Raw genomic sequence first — 14,694 nt, 5'->3', positions numbered from 1 at the left:
ATCATTCGAAAGTTTGAAACGAGTTAATGGTCATCTTTGTTGTACTTATCAGCAAGCATGCAAAGAATTGAATTTGCTTGAAAATGATAATCAGTGGGATGCAACTCTTATGGAACCATGTGCAACAAGTTCTCCACACCAAATAAGAACACTATTTCCCATCATTATTGCTACATGTTTCCCAGCAAGCCCAAAAGAATTGTGGAGTACTTACCAAGAATACATGACAGAAGATATCCTACATCAAGTACGTCGCATTACTGCAAATCCAAATTTGAATTATACAGATGAATTATAAAATGAGGCATTAATTAAAATCGAAGACTTTTGCCTGATGATTGCAAATAAAACTCTGAGTTAGTTAGGTATGATCGCACCAAATCGTCCGATGCATGATGCATACAATGCAGAATTAAGACGGGAAAAAGAATATGATCGAAATGATCTGAACACATTTGTAACAACCAACCTACCAACATTAAACACAGAAAAAAGCAGGCATATGACACAATTATAGACAATGTTGCAAATGAAAGAGGAGGAATATTCTTCTTAGATGCTCCAGGTGGGACTGGAAAAACGTTTTTGTTGTCGTTAATTTTGGCCACCATTCGATCACAGAATAATTTTGCATTGGCTTTGGCATCATCTGGAATAGCGGCAACTTTATTGGACGGCGGTCGCACTGCACATTCTGCATTAAAGTTACCATTAAATATGCAAGTAAATGAAGAACCAACTGGCCACATTTCTAAAAATTCTGGAATGGGAAAGGTTTTACAAACATGTAAAATTATTGTATGTGATGAATGTACGATGGCTCATATAAAATCACTGGAAGCCTTAAATAGAACACTGAAAGATTTTCGAAATAACACAAACATATTTGGTGGTGCACTAATTCTATTGGCCGGTGATTTTCGACAAACTTTGCCTGTTATTCCCAAATCAACAGCAGCTGATGAATTGAGAGCGTGCCTTAAATCTTCTAATCTGTGGAGATATGTTCAAAAACTCACATTAACTACTAATGTTCATGTGCAGTTACAGAATGATCCAACAGCTGCTGAATTTTCCGAACATTTGTTGCAAATTGGAAATGGACGAAAGCCAATTGATAAGAATACAGGCATGATCACACTTCCAACTAATTTTTGTACCGTAACAGAATCAAGAGTACAATTAGTGCAAAATGTATTCCCAAATATTGCACAAAACTATTGAAATCAAGATTGGCTAAGCGAGAGAGCTATATTAGCTGCCAAAAATGTCGATATCAATGAAATCAGTGCCAGTATTTTGACTCAAATTCCAGGTGAAGTTGTCACCTATAAATCAATTGATTCAATCACTAATCCCGACGATGTAGTGAATTATCCAATTGAATTTTTGAATTCACTTAATTTGCCTGGCTTGCCACCACATCGTTTGCAATTGAAAGTCGGCGCAGTGATCATTACGTTGCGAAATATCAATCAGCCGAAACTATGCAATGGGACAAGATTAGCAGTGAAACGGACAATGAACAATGTAATTGAAGCAACAATTTTGAAAGGCAAATTTAAAGGTGAAGATGTTTTGATTCCGCGAATTCCAATGATTTCAACAGATTTGCCTTTTGATTTTAAGCGACTTCAATTTCCCATTCACCTTGCTTTTGCTATTACAATCAGTAAGTCTCAAGGTCAAACACTTCAATTATGTGGAATTGACCTAACTTATCCATGCTTAGGACATGGGCAACTGTATGTAGGATGTTCTCGAGTAGGGAAACCATCGTTACTTTACATTTATACACCGCATGAAAATAAAACCAAACATTTTGTGTATCAGAAAGCTTTAGAATAAGTTGTTAGTTTACAATCATTAGAGTAAGTCACTAAACCAAATAAAACATTGTTATTAGAATAAGTCACAAAATAATGGCCGAGCATGAATTAAATGATGAAACAAGAAAAAAACAAAGAACACTTTTCATTTATATTTTTCTTTCACCCAGCGAGGCGGGTGAGAGTCCGCTAGTTATTATATATGAAGGAAAAAATTTATAGTAATATTTACCACATACCTTATAAAATATGTTGTATACTAATATATGTATATAAACATGCATACACACATATACTTTGGTGCAATTTTCATAGTCTAATATATGTACATATGTAGAGAATAGGACGATGATAGGAAAAGTAGGAAATGAAAGCGAGTGTTTCGAGTATAATGTGTCTTGAAAAAGTCAAATCGATTATGGTGCCTCTTAGTGTTGTTGACTTATTAACGTCTGATGCGCAAGCGAAATTGAACATATCTTTCATGAATTTGATAAATGTTTCGTATTTTTTTTGTGTAAATGTAACTTGATCAATTCCATTGCGATTCCATTTACCTCCTTCTGTGTGTCCATACAAAATATCTATCAAACAAATAAAATTAAAATTTTCTTTTGAAAAATGCAACCATTCCATTAGTATTTTCTTATGACGTTGTCACGTTTACAGACAACCTCTTTTTTTAATTATTGGTATCGTACAAGTTAGTTGTTTTCCCAACAAACTTGGTCGCACTTTAAATTTGATATTTTTAAGTAAAAGCGTAAATTTTTCTATACACCTGTACCTCGCTTTACACGGTAGATACGTTCCTGACAAAACCGTGTAAAGCGAAAAAAAAATGTTTATATGGAAAACCCGTGTAAAACGAAAAAGAGTATAAATACGATTTTTAAGACATTTATTTAACTTAAAACATATCTTTATACAGTTAACAAGATATAAGAGAACCATTTAAGTCATTAAAACCATAGAAATAAGTAAAACAAAAAATGCATTCCATTTAAAAAATATATGTACTTTATTATAAATAAAACATCTCTATTGTTAACCAAACTTATTCACTATCACTTTCAACCATAAGTTTCCTCTTTCGAAGTTGTATAATTTCCGACTCATCACTGGATAAAATAATCTCATTGGATTTTTCTTCTGCATTAACTGAGTTGGTTGTAGTCAAAGTTTGCTGAGAATTATGTTTTGGAAAAAATTCTGAAATAAGCTTTTGTTGCTTATTTTTATTTGTCATATCTTTATAGACTTCTTCATATTGTTTTAACAGATCGTTAACACCTCGTTGAAATTTAAGACCACGATCTAAATTAACGTCTCCTCCTTGAAAATGGTTTCCTAGTTTTCTTCCTAAAACAAGTCCCTCGTGAACAAATTTTGCTGTGAATACGTTGGGTTCATTGTTTTCAATGTCAGATTCAAAGTCATATTCATCACTATTTTCCTTGCAACTTATAACCATTTCAATTAAGTCGTCTGCATTTAGTTCCTGATCTTGCATTAATTCTTCAATATCTGCTTTAGTTATATCGTCAAAGCCTTCTCCACCCAATTCTTGGCCCAACTCAATTATTCGCGAATACTCTTCCTCCAAAGCCACACTGCTATTCTCACCATTAAATAAATCAGGCCATAAAGATTTCCAACAGGCATGCAGCGTTGATTTTTTAATCTCTCTCCAAAATTTCTATTTTAGTTTCTAAAGAAATAATTTTTCTCTTCATCATGGTAAATTCCCTCTTTGTTTAGTTTTTCTTAAAATATTATGACAGAATACCATGTAGTATTGCCAGATCTATATACATTATCAAAGTATTATGACAGAATAGCATATAGTATTGCCAGATTTAAAACAATGTACAAATAAATTAAATTAAAGTAAATAATAAAATTTTTTTTCGATTTTGAAAACCGTGTAAAAGCGAAAACGTGTAAAACGAGTACCGTGTAAAGCGAGGTACAGGTGTACTTAAGTGTGCTGTACCTATTATTAAAACAGATATGCATCATGTATCACTAGACTTTAAACTTGAATTTTATGATTATGCTAAAACAAAAAATTTTAATTCTAATTTTTCGTTTCGATTTAAGTTATGCGATTTTTTGAAACTGAACAATCTTTTGCTGAACATTAACTGGGATTCCTGGTTTCAACATATTGACGTTTCTAAGAGTTTCGAGATTTTTAGAACCACAGTGGTTGACGTTTGTAAAAGTGTAATTCCTCCTGTAACAAAAAACAATATAAAGCCGCAATGCTGCGTTGATTAAACTTCGAAATAAGAGAAAAAAGTTCTCCGTAAGTTCAAAAAATGTAAAAATTCAAATTTCTTTGCTCCGTATAAAGAGTATGATAAGAAATTCGTCTGTTTGGACAAATTTGGACAGAAACTACGTTCTTAGATTCGAAGAGTCCAAAAGCGTTTTGGAATTTTGTAAATTCGAAGAAATCTGTTTCCAATATTCCGTCCGCTCTTTTTTTCGATGCCAAAGTTTCTAATACTCCACCCAATGCCGCTAATCTCTTCGCTGAGTTATTTACGTCCAATTTTGCATCGGCCTCTGACAGTAAGGAAAACGTTTTCTTCGATATACAACCCCTATTGACTTCGGCAAGCTAGTATTGTCCACTGAAGATGTCTTTAAAGGCATTACTCGACTTAAACTTTCTCCAAACACTGAAGTTGATGGTTTGTCTGCGGTGTTATTCAATCAGTGTGATTCTTTACTATACCCTCTGTTGTTAATCTTTAACAAATCACTAACATCGGGTACTTTTATTGATGTCTGGAAATTGACTTTTATTTCACCCATTTTCAAGAGTGGTAATAAAAATGATATTAATAACTAAAGGCCCATTTCAAAGCTTTTCGCCACTACAAAGCTTTTTGTATGATCATCCAGGACAAATTGATTTTTGCTGTCAAGAACATGGTGCGTCCGGATGATTGTAACGCTGCCTTCCAACCAGGACACCAGATTGACACCGTTTATACCGACTTCTCTAAGGCCTTTGAGCGGGTTTCCCATATAATACTAATCAAAAAATTTTCCTGCATTGGCTTCCACTTGGCCTTCTTAAGTTGGATCTCATCTTACTTACAGAATCGCCATTGTTTGGTCGTCGTCGACAACGTTAGGTCTCTTCCTTTCGTTTGCTTGCTCTAGGGTTTCGCAAGGTAGTATTCTGGACCCGCTTCTTTTTGTTCTGTTTATCAATGATATTCACTCTTGCTTCTCGTCAGCAAGATTCCTGGTTCATGCAGACGACGAGATTTATTGACGATTACTAGGTCCCTCGACTCTGAATTGATGCAAATTGATTTAGATAATTTCAGCAACTGGTGTATCAAAAATCGTCTATCGCTCAACATAAACAAGTGCTTCCAAATTACCTTTTCCATTACTGACTCCTCTTATTACATTTCGAGAACACCCCTGTCACGTGCAAGTAAAATTAAAGACTTGGATGTAATATTTGATTCGAAGCTTACTTTTACTTGTCATATAAATTTAATTATTGTCAAATCTTACCATGCTTGTTTTTGTTAGGCATCATAGCACCGATTTCTCCGACCCTTATACGCTGAAGCTTTTGTATGCGACATTTGTCCGTTCCAAACTGGAGTATGCATCTTTCATTTGGTCTCCGTATTATTCGTGCCATGCTGCTAAAATTGAACGAATCTAGAAAGTATTCTTACATTTCGCGTTGGGTAATTTACGCTTTTCGGATCCTATCCCTACATATGAAGCGCGATGCTTATTGGTCAACTTAAAATCATTGCAAGTCAGGAGAATAGTCCTATCTTTATCTGTCATTTTCGACTTAATCCGTGGGGTTGTTGACTGTCCGATCCTTCTTGAGAGGATTTTCTTTAATAGTCCGGCCAGAGCTCTGCGAAGGTCGGAGTTCTTCTATGTTGGTCTTTTAAAATCCCTTTATGCCCAGAATGCTCCTACTTCGAGAACCTTACTTGAGTTTAATAAAATCTCTAAATTTGTTGAGATAGTTTTTTCATTTTCAAAAAGTCACCTATTAAAATCTTTGAATATTTAATATATTATAAATAGTTTAATTGTACTTTCTTTTTTTATTCCTCACTAACCTTAAAATATGTCCACTAAGCCTATAAGAATCTATTATATTCATTGGTTTAATAAATAAATTTGAAGAAGCTCCTTGTAAATTAAAACCATTGCTTAAACCAACCATTAAAACAGTTTTTTCAGGAATATTAAAATTGTAATTTAAGCATATCCTATAATTCTAACAAATTATTAATTAAACAAAAAGGAACTTTACGATTAATTTTAAAAATTGTCAAGTAATGGTTGCAAATAAAACAAAAGAAACGTTAAACCTAAAATATATGATGTATTGCCGAACAATATTACTCAAAATAAGAAAAACTTATAAAGGGTGATTTTTTAAGAGATATAGGAAAGTTTTTCAAAAAAACAGACGTAAAATTCAGAAAAATTCATGAAATTTTTATTTAAGTCGATAGTACAGTCCATATAATTTAATGTTTGAAGATTATTCGCCGCAAATGTTGACCGCGACTGCGCCTCAAATGGTCCATCCGCTTAGTCCAATTTAGATATACTCTTTCCAAAGTTTCGGCCGGTATCTCACATATAAATGCTTTATTGTTGTCTTTCCAATGCGTTAATTGAAGCAGGCTTGTCTGAATAGACATGAGTTTTAACATAGCCCCACAAAAAATAATCTAAAGGCGTTATATCGCACGATTTGGGTGGCCAATTGACAAGTCCCGAACGTGAAATAAAATGTTCACCGAACTCGCCTCTCAACAAGTCCATTGTTACGCGTGCTGTGTGGCATGTGGCACCATCTTACTGAAACCACATGTCATGCAAGTCAAGCTCATGCATTTTGGGCAAAAAAAAGTTGGATATCATTCCAAGGTAGCCCTCACCATTCACAGTTACGTTACGATTCGCAGCATCTTTGAAGAACCACGGTCCAATGATACCTCCAGCCCATAAACCGAACCAAACTGTGACCTTTTCTGGATACATTGGTAGCTCTTGCAATTCTTCTGGCTGATCTTCACTCCAAAATCGACAATTCTGCTTATTTACGTTCCCATTGATCCAAAAATGATCTTCGTCGCTGAACACAATTTTTCGACAAAAAAGTGGATCTTCGGCCAACTTATCAAAAGCCCATTTACCAAAAATTCTGCGTTGCGGTAGGTCGTTCGGCTTCAATTCTTGCACCAGCTGTATTTTGAAAGGCTTCACACCTACATCCTTTCGCAAAATTTTCCACGTTGTTGACTAACAGAGGCCCAATTGCTGCGAACAGCGACGATGTGATAGTTGATGGTCATCATTAGCACTGGCCGATACAGCTGCGATATTTTCTTCAGTTCGCACTATACGTAAGCGTGTTGGTGGTGTGATGTCCAATAATGTAAATTTGGTTCTAAATTTAGTCACAATAGCTCGAATAGCTCGATTAAACTGACCATAAAATGGAAGAAGCGTGCGATAAACTTTCTTAACAGAACACGCATTTATATAATAAAATTCAATGATTTGCAAGCGTTGTTCGTTTGTAAGACGATTCATGGTTAAATTATAGACCAAACTGAAGATGTTTGACAGTGAAACAAAACACGAAACGTGCGTCAGCCGCTTAAACCAACTGTTTAAAAAGATAATAGCTGAAAAATCTCCCTATATATGATCGGATTTACACACGGAGACATCTGAAAGGGAGACAATGGAAATTCTCTTTTCATGTCTCATTCGCGATCAAACGGGCAAAATTGTTTTCGGCAACATTTTGATAATTACTACTTTAGCAACGTTCGTCAACAGTTTCTTAAATATATCAATGAAGAATGCAAACTGGTTAAATAATAAATAATTTGTTGTTTTTTTTAATTTAAATATATTTATAAATTGTTGTACTTGAATAATAAAAATTAAATTAAAAATACTTCATACTTGTATATAAATAATTAACTTTTAAGTGACTTTTAACTTGAGAAATGCGGGTAAAAATTAGAATTCAACATAAACATGTCCCATAACTATTTTAAAATATACCTAATTACAAGCAAAAATAATCGTGCCTTTCCCAAAGAGCGTTCGGATATTTGTCATCGTTGTTATCTTCCGTTTGATTGAAAACCAACACATAACTCAGAACTTTCTGACACAAAAGAAGAAAACAAATGAAGCAACTGTCAAAAATTGCTTTAAGATTGGAAATACGAATAAGAAGAGCAAAGCGTGTCACCAGTACAGGAGGCAAATTCCCTTAACTCTTCCGCGGCCGTCCTTCACCACCGAACAAAATGTTTCCCTTCCAAATGTTTCCCTGTGTAAATGGACACTATCACAGCAACAGAACTTAAATTAGATAATTTGTTTGTAAAAACAGATAAACCAGGAGGAACATATTGAAATACTGTTAAAACAAAATAAAAAAGTTCATTTAATCAGTTTAAGCTCAGATTTGATGATTGTATTGGTTATCGCTACTATAATTATTATTTTAATTTGTATTAATAAATATAAAAGAAAATTATGTCCACCTGAACTGCAATCACCGACACAAAATACTGCAAAAGCAATGACAGAGCCTTTTCTGCAACTAAGAAATACCAGAGAACGTTAATGTATAAAGAAGTCTCAATGACAGGAAAGTATTCATTTTCGAGGGGTACTCGTCTCGCGAAGACTTTTTCACCACAGACACATTTTTCAACAAAAATTAACAGTAAGGGGCTGAATTATGTAAATTTAGCAGCAGTCGGTAAGAATTTGTTGGTGATTAGAAGCAAAGAATCTTAGGTAGCTTTTTAACATGACCTATATATTTGAATTCTCCAAATCAACCAAAATTATATACATATGTATGTTCACTTTTCTTTATATATATATATATACAGGGTTGCCCATATTCGACGGACCCGACGGATTTCGATGACTCTTTGGGCCCATTCCAATCGACGAGGCTTGTCCGCAAGCAACAATCTTTGCGTTAATTGAATCGTATACGGGAATAAATGCAAATCAATGCGGATAATTCGTTGTAAAGTGGTCCGAGCAATGCCCAACTGCTGAGAACGGTGATTTTGGGATGTCCTCCGCGACGCCTTGGTCGGTTTTGATTTGGCCTCTTTGGATTAGAAAAGTATCACCAGTCGAAAACCTTTCGTACAAACGTTTAATGGTGTTCTTAGAAGGCAAACTTTTCACATTATTTAATTTTTTATACGCACGTTGAATTTTCACAATTGACTTCTTTTGTTGAATGGAAATTTCAACAATTTGGGAGCGCTCGCGTGGCGTGTACTGTTCCATGGTAAAAATCTGCTTGGCCTGACGCTTCCAACGCGGTATGTCATTAAGCGATCTGACGTCTCTGTCAACAGATACAGGGTTGCCAGATGGGTCCGCCGAATATTGGCAATCCTGTATATAGATCCTGTATATAAAGGGTGATTTTTTAAGATATATAGGAAAATTTTTCAAAAAAACACACGTAAAATTCAGAAAAATTCATGAAATTTTTATTTAAATCGATAGTATAGTCCATATCATTTAATGTTTGAAGATTATTTTATGCAAATGTTGACCGTGACTGCGCTTCAATTGGTCCATCCGCTTAGTCCAACTTTGGCATACTCTTTCCAATGTTTCGGCCGGTATCTCACATATAAATACTTTAATATTGTCTTCCAATGCGTTAATTGAAGCAGGCTTGTAGAATAGACATGAGCTTTAACATAGCCCCACAAAAAATAATCTAAAAGCGTTGTATCGCACGATCTGGGTGGCCAATTGACAAGTCCCGAACGTGAAATAAAATGTTCACCGAACTCGCCTCTCAACAAGTCCATTGTTACGCGTGCTGTGTGGCATGTGGCACCATCTTACTGAAACCACATGTCATGCAAGTCAAGCTCATGCATTTTGGGCAAAAAAAAGTTGGATATCATTTCACGGTAGCGCTCACCATTCATAGTTACGTTACGATTCGCAGCATCTTTGAAGAAGTACGGTCCAATGATACCTCCAACCCATAAACCGCACCAAACTGTTACCGTTTCTGGATACATTGGTAGCTCTTGCGATTCTTCTGGCTGACCTACACTTCAAAATCGACAATTCTGCTTATTTACGTACCCATTGATCCAAAAATGAGTTTTGTCGCTGAACACAATTTTTCGATAAAAAAGTGGATCTTAAACTTTCTTAACAGAACACGGATTTTTATAATAAAATTCAGGGATTTGCAAGCGTTTTTCGTTTGTAAGACGATTCATGGTTAAATTATAGACCAAACTGAAGATGTTTGACAGTGAAACAAAACACGAAATGTGCGTCAGCTATTTAAACCAACTGTTTAAAGAGATAATAGCTAAAAAATCACCCGTTATATATATATATATATATATATCAATCAGTATAGGGAGGTCTCATCCGAGGCTTTTTTAAAGTTTTCATTGGGGGCGATTTTTAAGTGGCGGGTCCCAAACCCAACGCACAACCAGCTATCCTGGAATGTTTCGCCTTCTCACTTTAGCTCACTCCCGAACGGGTGTTCGGAAGCTACCCAGAGGATACGTGGGCTAATCCCGGCCGTTGTGAGCTGCTTGAACCATATGCAGAAGAATCGTCCTGGCCACTCCCAAGTGAATGGCGATCAGTAACTTTCCCCACTTGCGTGGACTTCTACACATGGAACCATCCTCCATAATCGCTCAGGCACAATTTTTTATAAGAGCGTACAATTGCTGGCGTATGCCGATGATATTGACATCATCGGCCTTAACAACCGCGCTGTTAGTTCTGCCTTCTCCAAACTGGATAAAGAGGCAAAGCGAATGGGTCTGGTGGTGAACGAGGACAAAACGAAGTACCTCCTGTCTTCAAACAAACAGTCGGCGCACTCGCGTATCGGCACCCACGTCACTGTCGACAGTTATAATTTTGAGGTTGTAAAAGACTTCGTCTATTTAGGAACCAGCATTAACACCGATAACAATGTCAGCCTTGAAATCCAACGTAGAATCTCTCTTGCCAACAAGTGCTACTTTGGACTAAGTAGGCAATTGAGTAGTAAAGTCCTCTCTCGACGAACAAAACTAACACTCTACAAGACTCTCATCATGCCCGTCCTAACGTATGGCGCAGAAGCTTGGACGATGACAACATCCGATGAAGCGACGCTTGGAGTGTTCGAGAGAAAGATTCTGCGTAAGATTTTTGGACCTTTGCACGTTGGCAACGGCGAATATCGCAGACGATGGAACGATGAGCTGTATGAGCTTTACGACGACATAGACATAGCGCAGCGAATAAAGATCCAGCGGCTACGTTGGCTGGGTCATGTCGTCCGAATGGATACAAACGCTCCGGCTTTGAAAGTATTCGATGCGGTACCAGCTGGTGGTAGCAGAGGAAGAGGGCGGCCTCCTCTGCGTTGGAAAGATCAGGTGGAGAAGGACTTGGCTTCACTTGGTGTGTCCAACTGGCGCCGGTTAGCACGAGAAAGAAACGACTGGCGCGCTTTGTTAAACTCGGCCAAAATCGCGTAAGCGGTTATAGCGCCAATTAAGAAGAAGATATATATATCAATTTATATTTATTTAAAGTGAAACTGATAGTTTGAGGGCTGACGGTGTTCTGATCGCAGTTGAATAACGCGGACACACTACTCGAGAGCTCTATAGAATTTTAGATTTAATTTTTATAGATAACTAGCGGACCCTCTGCCTGCTTCGCTACGCATATCAGAATTAGAAATGAATAATTAACACTCGACTTAAATTCACGCTATGTGTATTTATTCTTTTTTACAATATAAAATGAATGTTAATTTTAAACTTAAACTAACACAAAGCCTTTTCGTAAACTACATTTTTTGTTTTGCTCTGAGTTGTGGTATAAATAAACAGAACTGATGGCTTTCCTACGCGTGAACATGATACATATAATTGTCCGTGGGAGAAGCATGGATATTCTAAGTCAATTCCGCATAATTCCAGCGATTGTCCTTCTGCTTTGTTTATTGTCATTGCAAATGCAAGACGTATTGGAAATTGCAATCTTTTGAAGTCAAAAGCTAAATCTGGTGGAATCAGCAGAATACGCGGAATCAATACGTCTTCACCTTTGAATTTTCCTTTTAAAATTGTTGCTTTAATAAGATTATTCATGACCTTTTTGACTGCTTATCTTGTTCCGTTACACAATCGTGGCTGATTTAAATTTCTAAGCAAAATAATTGGTGCACCAACTTTCAATTGTAAGCGATGAGCCGGCAGTCCAGGTAAGTCCAAGGAATTTAAAAATTCTGTTGGATAATTTACAGCGTCATCTTGATTTATAACTGTATCAATTGATTTAAATGTTACAATCTCACCAGGCACATCATTTAAAATATTCGCATTCAATTGAACAACATCCTTATTTTTCACAGCCAGTATTGCTCTTTCAGCTAACCAATTGTGATTTTGATAATTTTGCGCAATATTTGGAAAAACACTTGAAACTAATTGTTGTTTTGTGTGTGCGAAATTACAAAAATTATCTGGCAAAGTGATTAAGCCAGTAGCAGCATCAATAGGAATTTGTCCATTTCCTATCTTCAGAAGTAAATAAACTCGCAGATTTGTTTTCAAAGTCAAAGTTTTTACGTGCCTCCATAAATGGGATGTCTTTAAACATGCTTTTAATTCATCTGCTGCTGTTGAACGGGGAATTACTCGCAAAGTTCGACGAAAATCACCAGGCAATAATATTAAAGCGCCACCAAATATTTCTTGATTATTACGTAAACCTTTCAAAGTTCTATCAATGCTTCCACTGATTTTTTATGTGCCATTGTACATTCATCCCACACAATTAATTTGCATTGTTGCAAAACTCTTCCCATTCCAGAATTTTTTGAAATGTTACATGTTGGATTTTCATTACTTTGCATATTGAATGATAATTTAAGTGCGGAATGCGCTGTACGGCCACCATCTAATAATGTAGCAGCTATTCCAGACGATGCAAGCACTAATGCTATATTGTTTGGTGATCTTACAGTCGCTAATAACAACGAAATCAAAAACGTTTTACCGGCGCATCTAAAAAAACATTCCTCCACTTTTGTTTTGTATAGCTTGCATCATAGTGTCATATGCATGTTTTTGTTCTATATTCAATTTCGGCAGATTCAAATTTATAAATGTGTTAAGATCATTTATATCGTATTGTTGTTCACGTTGTATATCTTGATTAAATACGTCATGCATTGCTCGATTAGGAGGTGGTAAACCTAATAATATTTATTTGCAACTGCTAAGCACATATCTTCAATATGAGATGGAAAACATGTTGCACAATAATTGAAAATAATGTCCGTATTTGATGCGGAGTACCTGTTGCGGATGCATCTGCAAGTGTTGCATCCCAATGATTATCATCTTCAAGTACATGCAATTCTTCACATGCTCGCCGGTAAGTTTGACAGAGGCGCCCATTAACTCTTTTCAAATTCAAAAAAGACGTTGGTCCACGAACATTAATTAATAAAAGACCCAAATAAAAACATTCAGCCTCGCTAGGATGCACTGTATAAAGTCGTCCAACGGCGTCACTTTCAAAAACACCAGGATAACCATCAACAGGTTTTCCTCTTTTACGTCTTTCCCATGTGTAATATGTTGGTACTTGTGAATTAAGCAGTGTTTTAGCAAATTGATCTCTTTCACATAATTTAAAAAAATAAATTAATGTGGTTGATGGCGGTCGCTCTACAATTGTCTGAGCATTATCAACAGTAAAATACACACGCTGTCCATTTTCCATATGAACTGCTTAATGAATAACAGCTGGACTACGGTCATGAATGGAGAAAAACAAAATTCGCCAAACTGCCTCGTTACTACTAATGTACCTGCCCATTTGGTATTGAGTTATTTCATCATTTCGGTTCTCTGCAACTCCAAAAACAGCCATGTCACTACCTTTGTTAATATACTTGCAGCAATCCCTGAGAGCGCTATTTTAGTTATACCTGCTTTTAGGCATTTATCTCGTAAACGTACGTTTGCCCATATGAAATTGTCTACCTAAATGCATAAAAAAAGTTTTAGCATAACTTTTTCGAGTATATATACATACAGGAGGATTTATTTTTTACATTTTGCTCGTCGGCTTTCGCGTTTTCTTTTCTTGGTTTTAGACTTTCACGACAAAAAAATTACGCAAACCCTTGAACAAAGTTATACTAATAGAAACCTGATCTTAATAATCGAGCTACCATCAAATTAACACATTTTATTTTTTAAAAGAACATTTATGGCGACTGTCGACCCATATTGATGGATTTCAAAAAATGTATGGATTCAACCGCTGAATAATTTCGTATATTTTAAATCCATCTAAACTTTTACATTTGCGCATTTATATATATGTATTTAACATTTAATTTAAGTAAACGTTTCAATATTCGTCAAAAACTTTGAACTTCGAAAAATACAGGCTTATGGTTATTAATGGAATCAAATATATTTAACGAATTTTTATTTTATCTAAATCATTAAACGTTCAAATGAAGCTCAAAATATTTTTCCAGTTTAAAAAAAAGCAATGTGCTTTGATGCCGTGTCACGCATGCATAAAAAGGAAAGAAAAGAGAGGACAACTATTGCGTTACGAATAATACAGTCGCATACGTCACTCGACATCAAAACTATGTTATTCATATCTGTGTATATTCTATTCAGTTGCGTGTATTCTCATTCCGTATACGTAATGTCCGTATACGGGAAACACGCAAATATTGTATTTTTCACGCTTACACAACGCA

The 14,694-nt window shown here is 35.7% G+C and overlaps 1 long non-coding RNA gene across 1 annotated transcript; it reads right to left on the bottom strand.

The window, feature by feature from the left end:
- Nucleotides 1-4,657: 4,657 nt before the first annotated feature.
- Nucleotides 4,658-5,894, bottom strand: LOC128869644 (uncharacterized). Its single transcript, XR_008455357.1, has 4 exons — nucleotides 5,376-5,894; nucleotides 5,237-5,279; nucleotides 4,945-5,145; nucleotides 4,658-4,877 (listed from the first exon to the last, which is right to left on the bottom strand). It is a non-coding gene; the product is annotated as an uncharacterized LOC128869644 (long non-coding RNA).
- Nucleotides 5,895-14,694: the final 8,800 nt, after the last annotated feature.

The sequence above is a fragment of the Anastrepha ludens genome, chromosome X (genome assembly GCF_028408465.1).
Source record: "Anastrepha ludens isolate Willacy chromosome X, idAnaLude1.1, whole genome shotgun sequence".
Lineage (NCBI taxonomy): Eukaryota > Metazoa > Arthropoda > Insecta > Diptera > Tephritidae > Anastrepha > Anastrepha ludens.
Note: the sequence above shows the minus strand (reverse complement) of the source record. Positions and strands in the feature narration are given on the sequence as shown.